Here is a 10,912-nt window from a genome sequence, read left to right on the forward strand (position 1 = left end):
CCAACCTCCTCAAAAAGTGCGCGTACGTTTACATGCAAAGTGCTTGAATTTGGTATTTTCCCCTTCGAGCTATCTAGTTCTGGCCGCAGACGAATGTTTCGATCTCCACCACATATCAAAAAGCCTTCTGTTTCAGTAACCAGTATATTTACAATTTTTTGATAAAAACTTAGTTCGCTCCCTGGAGGCGCATAAACATTCATAAAGGTAACTATATTACCGTCTATACTACCTCTAATAAGTATAAACCTTCCCTTTTTATCTTTTAATTCAAACGTTTTTTCAAAATTTAGTTTATTTGAAATAAGGATCACCACACCACGCCTGCGGCCAGATTTGTAAGAAGAACAAAACATATTTGTAAATCCCATCCTCTTTAGCTTTCCATGTTCATCGTCATTTAAATGGGTTTCTTGAAAATATACTACCTGAGCTTGTTCTTTTTTAACTTTGGTTAGGATTCTACAACGCTTCACCGGGTTAGTTAGCCCGTTCACATTAAATGAAATAATTTTTATCTGGTCATTATTCATATCCTACAAATCCAAAATGCAAAGTATCATAGTGCTTTAGTAAATGGTCAACTCCCTGAATAAACAAGAACTCTGGACAAAAAACACAACCGCAACAGCGGAAACAACAGAAAAAAAAACATAAAAATGTGATTCCAAGGTAGGGGTCTCCTCTAACTGACCCTGCAGTAAGGTGGAAAAATCGTCAAAAAGTAGGGGAGGGCCTCCTCTCACTAAGGGAGGGGGGCCCCTACGGCAGCTCTGTGTCCACTCTTTAGTTACCATAAGTCACATGTCTCTCTGGTTTTAATCCTCATTTATTGGGAAAAAAAGATGGGTAATATTTTTTAATTACCTCACATTGTGTCATAAACAAACCTCGTGTCCTCATTGCTCACTGACAGGTGATGTAGGCCTCCTGTAGATCTGTAGTTTTTCCCGGATGGCTTTTCCTCTTGCGTCTCCAGCATCACGTCGCTGTTGTCCTCCCGCCGTTGACCATGCCGACCGTGCCAGTTGCTCCGTCAGACTCTCCCGCGTCGTTACCTTGTTAACCGGCAGGCCCCTGGTGATCATATCTGTAGTTGCTTCTTCCGCTGACTGGTACAGTTGGGTTCCGTTATCGTAAAACACTCTCAGCTTGTAAGGGTATGGGGTCTGAAATCGAATGTTGTGCCGTTTCAAAACTCTTTTCGCTTCAACATACTCCTTACGCTTCTGTAGAATAGACGGGGGATAATCCTGGTCAAAGTATATCCTTCTTTCGTTCCAGAGCACAGTCTTTTTAGTCCATGCTTTGCGGAGAATTTCTTCCTTTGTTGTGAAACGTGCAAAGCCCACCACTATTGAGCGTGACTTCTCCTCTCCACTCTCTGATGGCCGGGGACGGGGACCCAGCGCCCTGTGCGCTCTGTCTCTTAATAATTTCTCCACATATTCAATCATCGTTGTTCCAGTTTCAGCCCCTTCACGGACATTATACAGTCTCAAATTCACCCTGCGAGCTCTGCTCTCTTGGTCGATTAGCTTGTTCTCCTGCTCGTTCATGACTTTTAGCATTTTGGCCAGCAGATGCTCCACATTTCCGACTCGGTCTTCAAAATTTTCAATGCGACTTTCAGCTTCTGCAATCCTGTGATTTACAGTGGTCAACTCTGTTTTGAAATCTTGGAAATCTTTACGGAAGTCTCGTAGTTCCTCTAATATAGTCACCACTGAGGCATCAGGGAGGTTCGTGGCCCTGCTAACAGTAGCGCCATTGCTAACCTCCGAGGCATTCTCTGAGTTTTCTTCGTTTTGTCTTTCTTCATTGGCAGTCTTTTGTCGTCCATCTCTTTTTCCCATTGTTGTCCCGTTTAACCCTTGTCTGTTATTACGAGAAAAATGAAACTTTGACACTTGTACGGGACGATTTTGCAAATTCGCCAGAGAGCTATCGGTCTAAGCGGCCATGCTGGATGATGACGTCACCGGAACCCTCTTTTTGTCGATTTTTATAAAGCTTTCGACACAGTAAGTCATAAATTTATGCTGAAGGCTATACATAGTTTTGGTTTTGGAGACAAATTTTTGAGAACAGTCAGTGCACTTTATAAAAATTGTAATAGCTCTGTTGGATTGGCCCATGGCACAACCCCGAGATTTAACATCCATGGAGGTATAAGACAAGGTTGTCCTCTCAGTCCCTTCTTATTCCTCCTTGTTACAGAAGTTATGGCTGTACATATAAAATCTAGTTCATTTAATGGCAGCATGGCAGCAGACAAAGAATTTAAAATATCACAACTTGCCGATGACATAACTATATTCTTATCTAATAAAAAGGAGGTTGCCAGACTGGTCCAGTGTGTGGAGATATTTTCCAAAGTATCAGGACTGAAAATGAACTGAAACAAATCGGTGTTGTTGCCACTAAAGGAAGGTGACATGTTGGAGATAAATGGTATTCCTGTTAAGAATATCTTCACATATCTGGGTATTGTTATTAATGAAAATGAAAACTCCCGCAACAATTTAAATTATGACCCAATAGTTGAACAAATAACAAAAAAATGTAACATGTGGTTAATGAGGGATCTTTCCTTAAATGGCAGAGTCTTATTGTCCAAGTCTGAAGGAATATCACGAGCTGTTTATGTGTCTCTGGCTCTAGGAATGCCGACTACTACGTATAAGAAACTAGATAAGATTCTATTCAACTTCATCTGGAGAAATAAATATCATTATCTAAAAAAAATAGATATTATGTAACACAAGACAAAACGGAGGTCTGAAGTTTCCAAACCCTAAATGATACATTTAAAGTTAAATGTCTGACTAAATTGATTCAAGAGGAAGATAACATGTGGAATGCTTTCCCTAAATTCAGTTTTAATTCAGTTGGAGGACTCAATTTCTTGTTAAAATGTGATTATAATCCTGATAAACTGCCTATAAAATTAGCCAATTTTCACAAGCAAGCTCTGCTAGCAAGGAAGTTACTGTACAAACATCATTTCTCACCTACAAACTATTACATTTGGAATAACAGCTGCATTCTTAATAAAAATAAATCTTTATATAACAAAAACTGGGTAAATAATGGAATAGTCTTGGTCTCACAACTTATGAAAGCAGATGGTAAACTGTTACTTTATGAAGAACTTACTTCTAAATTTGACACAACAGTCTCGCTAAAGGAATATGATGTTGTTTTTACTGCTATCCCAAGGAATGTTTTACAGCTACTCATAGGATCTGGATCTGAGTGTTATATAACGGTTCCTGTCAGGAATATTTTTCTTGGAAATATAGATATTACCAAGGACAAATGTTGGAACAAATACATTAGAAATCTTTTGGTAGATGTAACGGTTCCTTCTGGTAAATGTGTTTGGACATCTCTCTTTAATGATATTGACTGGAAAAAGGTGTGGTTGTTGAATGAGAAATTTCTTCTTAACAATAAAATTAAAGAGGTTTCTTACAAAGTTATACACAAAGTTCATCCAGCGAAAAACACTTTAAGGAGATTTCATTTGGAGATGGATTAGTCTTGTACCTTTTGCAGCCTGGAAGTAGAAACTATTGATCATTGGTTTTACCACTGTTTGTTCAGCAAATTGTTTTGGATTAATGTACAAAGTTTTATTCAAAAGAAAACAGAACATTGTATACATTTAAAAGAGAAGGACTTTTTTTTTTACTTTGAAGATAAAAAAGTGGAAAAGGACTTGACATTTTTTGTACAACTTGTTAGACTCATGGGAAAGTTTCATATTTATAAAAGGGAATGGGCTGATGGCAAGCCGAGCTTTGCAATGTTTCTCCAAGAACTTTTTCAATACAGAACCATCATTAAAGATCTTTAATATCCTAAGGCCTTAAAAACTATGAGCATATTGGACAAATTCTTATTTCACTGATCAAGTCTCACTGATATTTTGTAGATGTATGTATCGAGGTATACACAGGTGAAGAAATTTCTATTTTTGTATCTTTTGTTATTTTTTGTTTTTATTTATTGTCCATGGTCTGAATATCTTTTTTTTTCTTCTCTTACATATTTTCATTTAATTCTTGACCCCCTGACTTATCAGTTTATGTTCTGTATTTTTTGTTCAATTGTGTATTAATTAAAAAAAAAAAAAAAAAGCCTGGGTATTATAATATCCATCTGCCCAGTCTTACAGACCACTGCAACTTGCTAATCGAATCAGAAAACAAATCAGAAACTGAATTTTCTTTAATCTGCATAGTATGTAGAATATTTCAGTCAGCAAACGTCTTGTGTTTTTTTTTGTCAGGACCTGGTCTAATGTTGTCCAGTTTTTCAGAAATTCAGGAGAATTGCCCTTTACTCAAATTACGAATGGGAAGCTAACTTCAGCCTCGTCTTTTTCCGAAACATCAGAATTTCACAGGCAGACACTTCCGCATCACGTGGTTTTTGTTTGCGCTTTCTGAGCCAATTGGTAACCACGCAATCAATGCATCACATAAAACGTCCTGACGTCAGACGTGGGAACCACAACGTTACCGTCGCATGTCTCTGTGGAAACCCTGCCGTAAACAGACGTTAGCAGACGTGAAGACACGCCGTGGATCCACCGTGAGTGTTTTAATCCGCAGCATTTTAGCGTGTTATGTTTTATCCGCAGCATTTTAGCATGTTGTGTTTTATCCATAACATTGTAGCTGCTTGTGTGCGCGTGAGAGTGACAGCTCAGTCTCGTGCTCTGAGTTGAGAAGCCGGAGCGCGTGTTGCTCTGCTGATGGCGGGAAGTCAAGAAAACACGGGTTGGATTTCCTGGAACGGAGCAGCTCGCAAACTGGATTAAATATCAGTATTAAGTAATAAGTACAAAATGAACCTCAATTGCACTCTGTGAAAGTTTTAATAAGTTTAGTTTTATTTTTATAGAAGAACCCGACATTTCAGGGCTTTTAGTTCTACATCAGACAGGACCCTTGTGAGTTTTAAGTGATCTATAGAAGTGGTTTTACACCATTATAGACACTCTTCAACATGCACACATCTCCCTTTCATCCGGTCTTACAGCAACACTTGGACACATGATTACAAGTATACAACAAACATTAACAATCTTATCCAGAAGAGTAAATTCTTCCTCCTCACAGGGAAGCAACACACTTATTGGAAGTGTTTTGTGTAACAGTGTGTACTTGTTGCACAAGCTGCCTATCACTCTTTCTACATGTCTCCTCAGGTGGGCTAAAACACGAGTGTCTTTAACATCTTTAGCATCAGCTTGATGTTGAAGTAGCTCCTCTCCTACAGCTCCTGCATCTGCTTGGATTCCACCTCTCTCATTTCCATTCATGCACATTTGTTTATTATTGCCTCTTCCTATGGATTCTCCACATCTGCGCCGTCTGCAGGTCTGGCGGTCTGAGGCTGAGGCTTTCACCTCAGACTGCCCCAGATGTTGGAGCCCAGTCTGGATGTGACTCCTCCATCTCATCTGCTGGTTTACCTTCGGGGGGGCAAAAGAATTCACATGAGGACATATTAACATCCAAATTATGTTGTGAATGCATCAGACTCGAGACACCATTCAGTTTCAGGTCCCACTAATTATTTATTGGTTAAGTCATGTTGAAGTTTATTAATAAACAGTTTTAAATTAAAAACTAACAAACAAACAACCCCCCTCCCCCCCACCAAATAAAATAAAAATAAAAAATAGCACAAAATGAATTATGTAAAAAGTCATATTTTAGCACATTATAAATCCAAGTTCCTCCACAATTAAGAATATAACCTAACAATAAAAAAAAACATCTGTTTGTAAAGAAAAACAAAATCACATAAAAATTCAGCTACAAGTTATGTAAGAAAATAACGAGCCTTGTTCTGAAAAGATCACCAGTCTTTGCAGCCTGGGGCTTTTTGGCAGGTGTCTCTGTCTATCAGCTTTAACCTTGCAGATATCAGGACATTATAAGACATTTCTGTCAAGCTTAACTTGCTGACAAATTGAGCAAAATAGCTGAAAAAGACCTCGGCTGGTTGTTAACAAGTGTATCTGATGGGCTCGGCTGGGTGTTGTTTGGGTTTTATTTATCTGTGAGAGTCAAGAGAGTCCGCTGGCGGACCTCAGCTGCTTGGTTTCCGTCAGTGTGCTGCAGGACAGCTGTGGCTACACATGTTGCTTACTGTCACAAAGTATGAATGAGTGATGGATTAAAAGTAAAGCTCTCTAATGCCTTGTAAGGCGCCATATAAATCTAATCATTTATCACAATTATTATGCGATCTTTGCGTCAGCATTCACTTAGCATGCTAGCTTGCTAGCCGCTATGTCAACAGATGCTCTTTCAGCCAAAGTAGCTTCGGGTTATTTGATTGAAATCGGTACAAAATAAGAACACAATAATCAAATTACACTAAACAGTTACACTTACCGTAATGAAAATGTTGGGAGAGACTTTCAAAGATGTTGGGATGTTAGTAAAACTTAAGTTGGAGCGTCTAACTGCAGATATCCATCCGTCTCCTCCGGGTTACATCAGATACAGGACTCCCTTGGTTCTGCTTCCATGTAGGAAACAAGTGAAAAGACAAGCTGTGATCTATCTTTTTTCCCGATCGATCGTGTTCTCGGACATTGCAGCCGACTACACAGCAAGTTCTTCCCATATTTACTGCGATCCTTCTCTATGGCCTCAAACAATGGCAGCTTTTCCCATCAGCCACTGCGGGGCCAGCATGGTGACGTCACGTTGCCAAGCCCCATTCTGTCCTCATTAAGATTCAGTCAAAGTTAAAAAATAAATCCAAGCCTAATCACATGACAGGCTTCACGTGACCTGGTAACAATTAAAACTAATAGTACAGATAAACATGGAAAAATAAAATACCAGTAGAAAAATGAGGCTTGGATGAGGACGTTACCAGAAAAGCTCCTAGACGTCTGTAATATCTTCTTAGTAAAGTCCAGGTCATTAATGAGTAATATGAACATGTTTCAGTCTAATCTTTAACAGGAAAAATGAGGATTATTATTCTGCCATGTTTTGTAAAGATTACATTTAGTTAGCATAGTAATGAGAAACAAAGTAAAAAAAAAATAAAAAGGTGAATGGAGGAAAATAATCCATTTGCAGCTGGTTGGGAGATCAGTTCATATGGGCTGAAGGTTAAAAACCTCTGTTAGGTCAGACAAGCATCCAGCGGCCGATCTTCTCGTCCGACATCCATTTTGTATGGATCTACTATCAGATTCCAAATCCATTGATAACGAATCCAAGGTGTCTCGGCTACATTGTAGTGTTTGTTGCATGTTTGCTCTCTTGCAGTGATGAAAAGTTGTTCCAGTTCTGGATGGTAGTATCCAGAACGTTGTTCCTGTTCTGGATGGTAGTATCCAGAACATTTTTTCTGTTCTGGATGGTAGTATCCAGAATGTTGTTCCTGTTCTGGATGGTAGTATCCAGGACGTTGTTCCTGTTCTGGATGGTAGTATCCAGAATGTTGTTCCTGTTCTGGATGGTAGTATCCAGGACGTTGTTCCTGTTCTGGATGGTAGTATCCAAGATGTTGTTCCTGTTCTGGATGGTAGTATCCAGGATGTTGTTCCTGTTCTGGATGGTAGTATCCAAGATGTTGTTCCTGTTCTGGATGGTAGTATCCAGAACGTTGTTCCTGGTCTGGATGGTAGTATCCAGGATGTTGTTCCTGTTCTGGATGGTAGTATCCAGAATGTTGTTCCTGTTCTGGATGGTAGTATCCAGAATGTTGTTCCTGTTCTGGATAGTAGTATCCAGGATGTTGTTCCTGTTCTGGATGGTAGTATCCAGAATGTTGTTCCTGTTCTGGGTGGTAGTATCCAGAATGTTGTTCCTGTTCTGGATAGTAGTATCCAGGATGTTGTTCCTGTTCTGGATGGTAGTATCCAGAATGTTGTTCCTGTTCTGGATAGTAGTATCCAGGATGTTGTTCCTGTTCTGGATAGTAGTATCCAGGATGTTGTTCCTGTTCTGGATAGTAGTATCCAGAATGTTGTTCCTGTTCTGGATAGTAGTATCCAGGATGTTGTTCCTGTTCTGGATAGTAGTATCCAGGATGTTGTTCCTGTTCTGGATGGTAGTATCCAGGATGTTGTTCCTGTTCTGGATGGTAGTATCCAGAATGTTGCTGGGATCCTCGTCTATCTTTGATATCTTGGAAAACCTGTTGGGAACTTCTCCTGGATTTTCTCACCATGTGGAGTTTTATGCAGAGATACTAAAAATGTTTTTTTCTCCCAATGAGGAAGAATCCTTCACAACATTCCTGATCTGGATCAGAATTAGACCAGGATCTGTTTTTAGAAACACATCATTAAGATCCCTGCAGGGGTAAAGTTAGTAACAAACAGATAAACACTGGAGAAAATACCTCCTCTCTGTCGGTAACAAGGTGAAACCAAACCAAAAGTGGAGATGTTAAAGAAAAGAGAAAAGTGGACCTGGAGGAGAATTATTACATATTTTGGGATAAATAATGACTGAACATTTCCATATCAGCTGTTTTCTGCCGATGATGTTTCATTCTGGATCTGGATGTCTCGTCCCTGCTGGACTTTGTTTTCACCATCAGGCCTTGAATCATCCAAAGAAACATTCCTGTATCTTCGTCCTTCAGATGAAACTCTGCGAGTCGCAACATGATGATGATAAAACGCGGAGGAGTCTAATTCCTGGAAGCAGAGGTTTACTGTTATCAGTGTGGTGATACAGAAAGTTCCAATGTGGATCTGAATGTCCCGTTTTTACACAACATCATGAATCCATGAACAAAAAGAATCTTTCTGCAACTTTGAAGCTTATTTGTATCTAAACCTGATCAGCTGATCCCCCCTTAGCACCTGGGCCCGGACGACTGTCCACGAGCAATCCTTTTGAATGGGGCAAAGGGAGGGTTTTTGGACACCACAAAACCTTGCTTGCCGCGGCCCCTGAAGGTCCTAAAAATCGAACCAGAGGGTCTACGCGTGCGTCTCGCTGCCGCGCACGCGTTGGTCCATCGACCGAGCCCAAGGGTCGAACGGTCAGGGAGTTAAAAATGAAAAACTGCGTCCCGACCGTCTTCAGTAGCGCGCAAAATACACCAGGAGGCATACTTCCAAAGGGCTCAGAGATGGACGCTTTGACACCTCCCAATACCTCCCATTTAATTTTCGGGGTGGACGCCGGAGCCCACTTGCAATCCCCCCCTTACTGCCAGGTCAAAGGGATTGCCGGTGGACAAAATGTCCACCTCCAATCCCTTTTAATGGTAATGCAAAGGGATTGCAGGTGGACACTTTTGTCCTCTTTCAATCCCTTTTAACGGAAATGCAAAGGGATGGCCCGTGGACACTTTGTACACTGTCAATCCCTTTTAACGGCAATGCAAAGGGATTGCCTGTGGACAGTTTGTCCACTTCCAATCCCTTTTAATGGCAATACAAAGGGATTGCCGGTGGACATTTCGTACACTGGCAATCCCTTTTAATGGTGAAAATCCCCCTCAAGTCAATAGAACGGGACCGCTAGTGTACAAAGTGTCCACTTTCAATCCCTTTTAATGGTGGAAGTCCATCGGGCAATGAATAGAGAGGGATTGCCATTGTACAAAGTGTCCATTGGCAACCCCTTATATGGAAAGGGATTGAAAGTGGACACTTTGTCCACTTGTAATCCCTTTTAATGGTGGAAATCAATCCGACTATGAAAAGAGAGGGATTGCCATTGTACAAAGTGTCCATTGGCAACCCCTTATAATGGAAAGAGATTGAAAGTGGACACTTTGTCCACTTCCAATCCCTCTCTATTCATAGTCGGATGGCTTTCCACCATTATAAGGGATTGAAAGTGGACACTTCGTCCACTTCCAATCCCTTCTGTGTGTGGAAATAACCTCAAACTTAATAGAAAGGGATTGAAAGAGGACAAAGTGTCCACTTTTAATCCCTTTCAATGGTGGAAATCCATCCGACTATGAATAGAGAGGGATTGCCATTGTACAAAGTGTCCATTGGCAATCCCTTATAATGGATAGGGATTGAAAATGGACAAAGTGTCCCCGGCCCCCGGTGCCCGCGGAGGGCCCAGAATCGAACCCCCGCTTCGCCCGGGCGCGCCCCGCCGCCGTGCCAAGTTTGGCCGGGATCGGACGACGTCGAATTTTTGGCGCCCCTGCCAACCCTAAAGCCTGAAACGGCCTTTTCCCCCCACGGGGCCGAAAATCAAAGTTTGTCGAAATGGCTCGGCGTCGGAAGGGATCGTTCCCTGGGCCCCTCGGGCACCCTCCTCCGGATATCGGCGCGCAGGGATCCCACGGGAGGGAGGTAAGGGTTTCCATGCTAAGGGATTGCAAACAGACACGTGTCTGTTTTGGCTCACAATGGGGAGGGTCTGACGGTGGACGATCGTCCGCTTTCAATCCCTCCAAATGGTACTTCCCGTGGGAGCCCGGCAGGGGCTGGAGGGTCCAAAAGCGAAGGGGCGCACCTCCGCGGAAGGGGCTGCGTGCCCGCAGGGTCCCCGGGGCCCTCTGGGCACGTTTTGGCAAAAGTTCTTCCAACGGGTAAGGTGGCGCGTCCAGGGCAGGAGGTTCGTCGGGGGGGGGGGGGGGGGGGGGGGGGCTTTTTGAGCATGCAGAGAAAAAAAGTAATTTTTGAGGGCCCCGGACCCCGGCTTTCGGGGTCCCCCACGGGGCCCCAATGGCGAGCTTTGTGCTCCGGGCACCGTTAGTGGCGTCCCCGGCATCGGGACCCCGTGGAAGGGAGGGGAGGTTTCCCATGCAAAGGGATTGCAAATGGACGGCCGTGTGTTTGGCTCAGAATGGGAAGGGTCTAACGGTGGACGATTGTCCACCGGCAATCCCCCGAATGGAAGTTCCCTTACCGGTCTGCCGCGGGGCCCCGGAAGGG

The 10,912-nt window shown here is 42.2% G+C and overlaps 1 protein-coding gene across 2 annotated transcripts in view; it reads left to right on the forward strand.

The window, feature by feature from the left end:
• The first annotated feature begins 4,511 nt into the window (after nucleotides 1-4,511).
• The window catches only part of idi1 (isopentenyl-diphosphate delta isomerase 1), a 14,142-nt gene continuing 7,741 nt past the window's right edge, over nucleotides 4,512-10,912 (forward strand). The window contains exon 1 of one of the 2 annotated variants that reach the window (XM_079260213.1): nucleotides 4,512-4,602. The gene's annotated coding sequence lies outside the window, so the exon portion shown is untranslated. The remainder of the gene's footprint in view (nucleotides 4,603-10,912) is intronic. The other variant, XM_079260212.1, reaches the window with a different exon arrangement.

This window comes from Telmatherina bonti, assembly GCF_933228915.1.
Source record: "Telmatherina bonti genome assembly, chromosome: 20".
In the NCBI taxonomy this organism is placed as follows: domain Eukaryota; kingdom Metazoa; phylum Chordata; class Actinopteri; order Atheriniformes; family Telmatherinidae; genus Telmatherina; species Telmatherina bonti.